Genomic DNA, 7,578 nt, shown 5'->3' on the forward strand with positions numbered 1-7,578 from the left:
TAACAAAATGCTACATGGATGCTATCGTGATTTATTTTCTTCTCAGAAGAAGTGTAGAGGAGTGAAGGACCTTAGTCATCTATGTTACAAATAGAAGCTGGCTGATAAATCAGCTAAAAATCAAGGCACAGCACAATGTGTAAAATTCTTGGGATTATTTTGGAGTCACAAGGAACTTTCCTTTAACTGTGAGAAGGAATTTACCTCTCACAGAACCTGCCATTAAGCAATGAAACTTAGAGACTGGAAGACCTATTCCCTATCTTAGAGTCTTGTTTACTCCTATTTTCAAAGTCACTGGAAATAATTCTGAATGTGAATACAGCACTCGATCAGGTTCCCGTGGCTGCTGTAAAAATTATCATAAATTGGACAGCTTAAAACAACAGAAATGTACTCTCTCACTGTGCCGGAGGCTGCAAGTCTGAAATGAAGATGTTGGCAGGGCCACGTTCCCTCTGAAACCTTGTGGACATGTGATTGCTTGGTTTATAGACATCTGATTCCAGTCTCTGCTTCCATTCTCACATCACACTCCTCTGTGTCCTCTCCTCTTTTTACAAAGCCGAGCCACCCTAATTTAATATGACCTCATCTGAACTACATCTCCAAAGCACTTATTTCTAAATAAGGTCACATTCCGAGGTTCCAAGCAGGCAGAAATTTTTTTTGGGGGGATACTATTTAACCCAGTACAGTACTGAGTAGAAACAAGTGTTAACAGTTGTATGGTATGTGATAGCATAGGCAATAATAAGCCTTCATGATACAATCCAAAAGGTCAGATATTAGAGCATATTCAAACAAGAGCCCTTGTGGGAAAATTAAATGGGGCCATCAGCTCAAAACCCTCAGAATTTCGATTCAAAATATGCCTATTTAATATAATCCATTTGAAAGACATGTGCTGTTGCACTAAATGAAGTAGCCAGTGTCAACGGGCAAAAAAAGAAAAAGCTATATAATTTATGTGACCCAATAAAAAAGGGAAGTGCAGTGCCTCTTGCTCAAAAATTATTAAGAATTGATTTAGTTAAATCGTTGTGTCTTGAGAAGTAACTCACAAAATCCACCGGAAACTTTTCTAGGATTATGAAGTAGTAATGAGGGAATGAACGAGAATATGCAAATTTAGACCTTTCCCACCTCTAAAACATTATCTTTTATTTTGCCTCGAATGGTGGTCCCAAACCCAGACTTAAGTTTATGCGTACCAGAGAAGCACCCAGGACAAGGTACCCATGGCATTGAATTTGACGGTGCATATTCTGCAAGGTGATTTATGATTAATCTCAACTTCCTCCCATGTAGCCAGATTAGGGGAAATATAACTCCATCACCAAGTGTTGAAGACACTCCTGAGGGCCTCGGTCTGTCAAATCCTAAAGCACTTGTTTGTGTGTGTGTACTAGCAGGGCTCTTGTTATTGTCTGTGTGTAAACATTATGCATAATGAGTTACAATGCTTGATATTGGAAGGGAGTGTTTGAAAATGGGGCAAATTTATAGCAGATGGGAGAGAAGTTCACAAGGAGATTACCATGGATGGAAGCCATCGCGATGTTTCCGCACCAGAGGCTCAGAGCTAGGGTATAATATTTAACTATCTTTTGCCATTCTCATCTAAACAAATGGCCTGATTTCCGCAGAAGAGGAAAATTAGACTCTGATTTGAATGTCCTACCTGTGTAATTTGCATAAAATAAATGACAAGGTGCCCCCTAATGACTCAGGTTATGGACAGTTGACTATAGTTATTATTCAAGTCCTAGGCTTTGTTTACCATTCTAGGATTTTTTTTTTCCCCCTAGAAAGATACTACTAATAAGTTGTATAGAAAAGAGGATGCTGTGCGACAGTTTCTGTACCTCAAGTGGCCATAAATCAAGATGATACATTGCTAGAACAGCTCCCGGGGTTTGATGGAAAGCAGATAGTGGTGGCCTGTTTGGCATGTTACAGCTTGATCTCATCTGTTTCTTCAAACATATGTGAACGTAGATGGAATTAATTTAAAGAATTAAAAGATGGAACCCAGAAAGCCTAGGGGATGTGGATTTGGGTTTGATTAATTGGTCTGAAATTACAAATAACTCCCCTTCAGAGGTGCACCAAGGGCATTTATAGGAATCCTTATGACGCAGCGATCTTGTATTTGGTGGTGGAATATATGTAATTGAGAATTCCACGAAGCACATGCGTTTAGGTGCAGAAAAAACTATACACATTTAATTAACGTCTAATGCCAACAGCGTATGTGACATATTAATCTGAACTGGTCTCCCTGTGCCAGATGTTTTGCAGGAATTATTGGTCATGGGGTATTGAGTCTACTTGAAACATTATTCTAGGAGCCCGGTCATTATGATGCGAAAGACTTGCTACTTTAAATAGGGACGCTAGAGGAAGCTCATTTGCAGAGGACTAGGTGCCGCTACAAATCCACATGGATAGAAGACAAGCTCTATAACAACGCACCGAATGAAAATGACTCTCCCATACTCATTAACAACACTGGAAATAAGATTGCACCTTCACCCAGGAAGAACTATTGGATATTCCAATCACTATAGAATTAAACATTTTTAAATTTCAGTGGTAGGAATTCATAGAGAGCCAAGCTAGAGAAGTAAAATCATGGGTAAACTATGTTTGTTATGTTACAGCTGCATATCACTAAACATTGTGACCAGAAAGAGTTCTCAATGGTTAGAGAAATAAACACTACTTCATTAAATAGAGTAAATATTTAAAATTCTTTGAGAAGCTTAGTTGTCCAAGGAAGAAGTATGATGGCAAAAACTACTAACTAGAGAGAATTATATGGCATGAGACTTATACTTCTTCATTAGGTTAGGACAAGGGGACAAGGGACAGGGCTAGAAAACATTTTCTGTAAAAAGCAAGATAGTAGATATTTAGGCCCTGCCATCTATGTGTTTAACTCTGCCTTTGTAATGTTTAAGTAGCCATAGGCAATATGTAAACAAATGAGTATGGCTCTATTCCAATAAAATTTTATTTACAAAAAAACAGATGGCAACCAGGATATGGCCCATTGTCTGTAGTTTGCATATTCCTAGCTTAATAAATCTGCCTCTGGTCATGAGAAGGATTTTACTTTAGTTTTAAATTTGCCCATGTGCTGAAGCAAGAGAAATAAAATTAAAAGATATAGGAGAGGAAAATATAAATAATAGAATAAAATCCTAATGGTGATATAAGTAGATGTATTCAGAAGTGTGAACATGGAAAAAAATATTTTCTTATGTCATCTATTCCTATGAGATGGAAAGGAAAAAGCTAAGAACTGATGTAAAGTAGGAAATTAACATTCTGGGAAATAGAAAGCAAAATCCTTTTGCTAAAAACAGAAGAATCAAGTGCAATCTGGATTATTCGAAAAGTTGATGAAGGTTTAGGGTATTAAATGTGCAAGAAAAGAAATAAAACAATCTATCAAAATGTCGAGTAATATAAAATAATAATATGAAAAAGTGATCTAAACACAGACTTTGTGTCACTCGTTAAAAACATCTAACCAAAGGAATTAAGCTATGTGCTTTTGGGGGCAAAAGTCACCATTTCAATTTCATTGCTCAAACTGAGTGTTATTTCTAGGATATTCTAGGACTTTCTAAATGCTTATTGCTAAGAAATGCAGCATAAAATAAATAGATGGAAAAATAGAGACTTGTATTGTTTAATGTTATAATAAACACTATTAAAACAAAACTTTTGTTTTAATTTAATTTAAAAATGACAACATACATCAATTTTAACCTATGACAAATCTATAATCATGTGAAAAATATTTCTTTTAAGTTTTTTATCGACTAAGCAGATGTAGATTATTTAGTTTCAAATTAATTGGGAGAACTTCATAGTGTCTTATAATTAAGTTGCTTTTAAATATGCCTAAACCTAGAGGCAAACATCTGTAGGTATTTGTCTCTATGTGTTCCAGCACGATGAAGTGATTTGAATTCAGCAAAAAACGTAGTAGCCTAAGTTGAAACAAATTATCCTACGGGAATCTAGTGGAAATGCATTCAAGAACAGAACCATATCTATTTTTTTATGAATATTGGCTATGCTTTGATGTAAACACTTGTTCATGGCCAAACACGTTATGAAGACAAATGACCGATATGATGGATGACCTAAAGATACCCAAGATCATGTGAAAACAGAAATGTCCTGAAGAAGAGGATGTTCTTACAGCTATAATTTAAATGTAAAATATGAACTTAAAAATTGTGCCTGAAAATATTCTAAAAATCACAGGAAACTGCGTTCAGACTAGTGCCATGGCATCCATTCAAAACATCTGAAGCCATTTGTCTTTCTGAATTGCACCCAATATAAAGCTTTTTCACACAGACCTAAACAGAAGTAAGCATCAGAAACACTTCCAACATGCATACATTTTGTTCTAAAGGAACAGCTGTTACTTGATGAAAAGTCAATGAAAGATGCCCAACATTTGTTTTTTTTTTAAAAAGTTATCAACCGAATAAGAATTGTTGGGAACCAGATGTTAAAATTGAGAGTGGTCTGTTTATTTCAGTTGAAAGTGTTATAAAAATGTTAATAAGGTGTTTTATGTCTATTATGCAGTAATGTTTGACTCCTTAATGTGCTTTTTGTTATATTTGACTGTTGTTTCTACAGGCTGCTATGTTGGCATTAAAAAACTGAAGAGTAAATAAAGAGAAAAACGATGTTCTCTTGTAACCAGAATACTGAACCAAAATGGACATATGTGGTATGGTTTTGCAGGTAACTTACAATGAAAGCCTTGAAACACTAATATTCTTACTGTGTTGAGAAATAGCCTCCTAGTAATTATTTTAGTAATTATCATTTCAACTAGAACAGTATTACATAACAGGTTACTACTCTTAGACATCTGAAGGAGACCATGATTTTTCATACCTGAATTTATGACCCCTGTGTTGCCCACCTTTGTCAATTTTAACAGCTTTTAATCACCCACGTAATGTTTTATTTATATTTATTTTTTAATGCTCACAGCACCTGGTATTCCAAGGTTGTCTCCCATCCAAGTACTAACCAGGCCCGACCCTGCTTAGCTTCCGAGATCAGATGAGATCGGGCATGTTCAGGGTGACGTGCCCGTAGACACCCATGTAATGTTTAATGAGTAAATTCTTTTAACTACATAAGTAATATATTTCCTTATAGTAAATTAAAATATTTCAAAACCATTTGAATATTTCCCTAATCCAATCTCTTCAGAGATAACCATTGTTTCCAGTTTGGTGTATATTTTCTCTAAATATATACAATGCTTTTATAAATGCATGTATGTATTAATTAATCACTAATATTGATTCTACAGTGAGATAGCTTAAATGACATATTGAATGGAAATAAATTTATATAGTAAATAGTACATAGGGAAAACTCAATAAATCATGGCTATTATTATTATTTTGTAGATGTGAAGGCCACCTTCAGAAGGACATAGCTGGGAGAAGACACACCTTTGACAGTAAGTCAGCCACTTTGTGTGCTCATTTTCTAATACATAAAACAAAGAAAATTTCTTGGTGGATATTGTTGATAGTCTATGCAAGAGGCTATACAATAACTATTTATAAACTTTTGCTTATTTTTTCATCTAATAAGCTAAAATATCTGTGAATTGATTGTAATTCAGATGACATGTCAATGGGTACTATAAGGTGAGGTTTCCAGGAAAGCCTTTAAAAACAACAAACTTGTTTTTATGTCCTGGTCCTTTGACTTTGTGGCTTTACCCTTACTTCTTTTTCTTGATGTCAATATGGACGTCATGCCTCAGGTGCTATAGAAATCAAGCAGCTAACCATATACGATATCTCACACTAAGGACAAGCTAACGATGTCATTGCATAGCTGTAACTCAAATCTTCAATGTCACTGTGACACTGCTTTTCTTCCAATCCTAGACCGCCTTCTCCTGCTTCTTTTGTAGGAGAAAATAACTCTGTTGTATGTTAAGGCTACTTCTGTGTGCATTTTATGTTATTTATAGAAGAACCTTATATGAATTGAAACCAATATTAATACTTATGTCATAGATTTAGTCTGGAGATTATATTAACTACAGAATTCTGTTCATTTAATAAGAAGTATATTTGAGTGTCTGGTATGAAAAGTGTGAAACTTATGAAACTACTGTAATATTGAACTACTGGAATAATGTGGTAAACTAAAGATATGACCTATAACTCTTGGGATTTACATGAAAGCAGAGACAACTGTAAGCAAGTAAACAAGTAAATAAGTGAAGATTTTGGCTGGTTCTAAAAATAGGGTAAATATTATAGAAAAGACTAAGGGTAGGAGTTGATGAAGAGGAGGTAATTATGAAAAGGTGGTCAATGAAATGTAATCTAATGGTGATGTTTGAAGATGAATTTTTGAAACTAAAAGAATTAGATCTAGCTTTGTAAAATCTCTTGGAAACAACATTCCTTTTTTTAAAATTAATAGCACAATTTTTCTAATTTGTACAAAAACATGGATTAATTGGTCAGGAAAGAAAACTTGATTAGTTGACGTATAAGGAGTGAGAAAGAGATTGGAACAAATATCGAAACGATAAACAGAGGCCAGATTATGTAGAGCCTTGTAGAAAATTAAGATTTTTCTATATATTCAGTAGTATTGCTGTGTAATAAACCCATCTCAAACTTACCGGCATAAAATAATAAACCTATGGTTACAGATTCTGTGGGTCAGGGATTCCAAAAAAGCACAGTGCGGATGGCTTTGTCTCCTCAATGATGGGTTTTCAGCTGGAAAGACATACATGTCTAAAGGTGACTCAAATAGCTGGAGGCTGGGACAGCTGGGACTCAAAGATCCATTTCCAAGATTGCTTCTTTACTCACATATCTGGCACTTGGCCTTGAGTATTGAGGCCAGAGATAAACTGAACCTTTCAACCAGACACTTAAGCAAGGTCTCTCCACACAACTTGTCTTTCTCCCAGCCTGCAACGGAGAGGACCTCTTGAGAGTGAGTATTTTGAGAGGACTGAGTAGTGGTCACTAGGCCCATTCTGAGCAAAACTCAAAAGTTATAGAGCATTGTTTCTTTTGTATTGTATTAGTCAAAGAAGTCAAAGGTCATCCTAGAATCAAGGTCAGGACCTTAGAGCCCGCCTTTCAGTGGAATAAGAGTTGAAAAACTCTGAAGCTATATTTTATAACCATCGCACTCTATCAAATGGAGGAAATAAGTATTTGTTACTGCATCCATTTTGCCCAAAAGTAGTGGCTTTTCACTTCCCTCCACTCTGATACTCACATTCTTTTGCCTTTTTCTCCTTTAAATTTTGTCTTTCAAGGCAATTGGAAATTAACAATAATTTTTAAGTATTGCCACTTGCAGGAGGAAATATATTTAATTCAAAAAAAATTATGTAACTGAATACTTCGCTAAACTCCATTTCCTAGGGTAGCTAGAGTAGAAAGGCAAATAAAGAACGTGAACAGGATATAATGAAGATGCATTTGTTATATTAGTGTAGAAACTGTGGTGACTTGGAGAATATTTATCCTA

The 7,578-nt window shown here is 35.2% G+C and overlaps 1 pseudogene; it reads right to left on the minus strand.

The window, feature by feature from the left end:
- Positions 1-5,028: 5,028 nt before the first annotated feature.
- On the minus strand, positions 5,029-5,147 carry LOC111741105 (annotated as a pseudogene).
- Between the last annotated feature and the right edge of the window lie 2,431 nt (positions 5,148-7,578).

The sequence above is a fragment of the Pteropus vampyrus genome, unplaced genomic scaffold (assembly GCF_000151845.1).
Source record: "Pteropus vampyrus isolate Shadow unplaced genomic scaffold, Pvam_2.0 Scaffold73, whole genome shotgun sequence".
Classification (NCBI taxonomy): domain Eukaryota; kingdom Metazoa; phylum Chordata; class Mammalia; order Chiroptera; family Pteropodidae; genus Pteropus; species Pteropus vampyrus.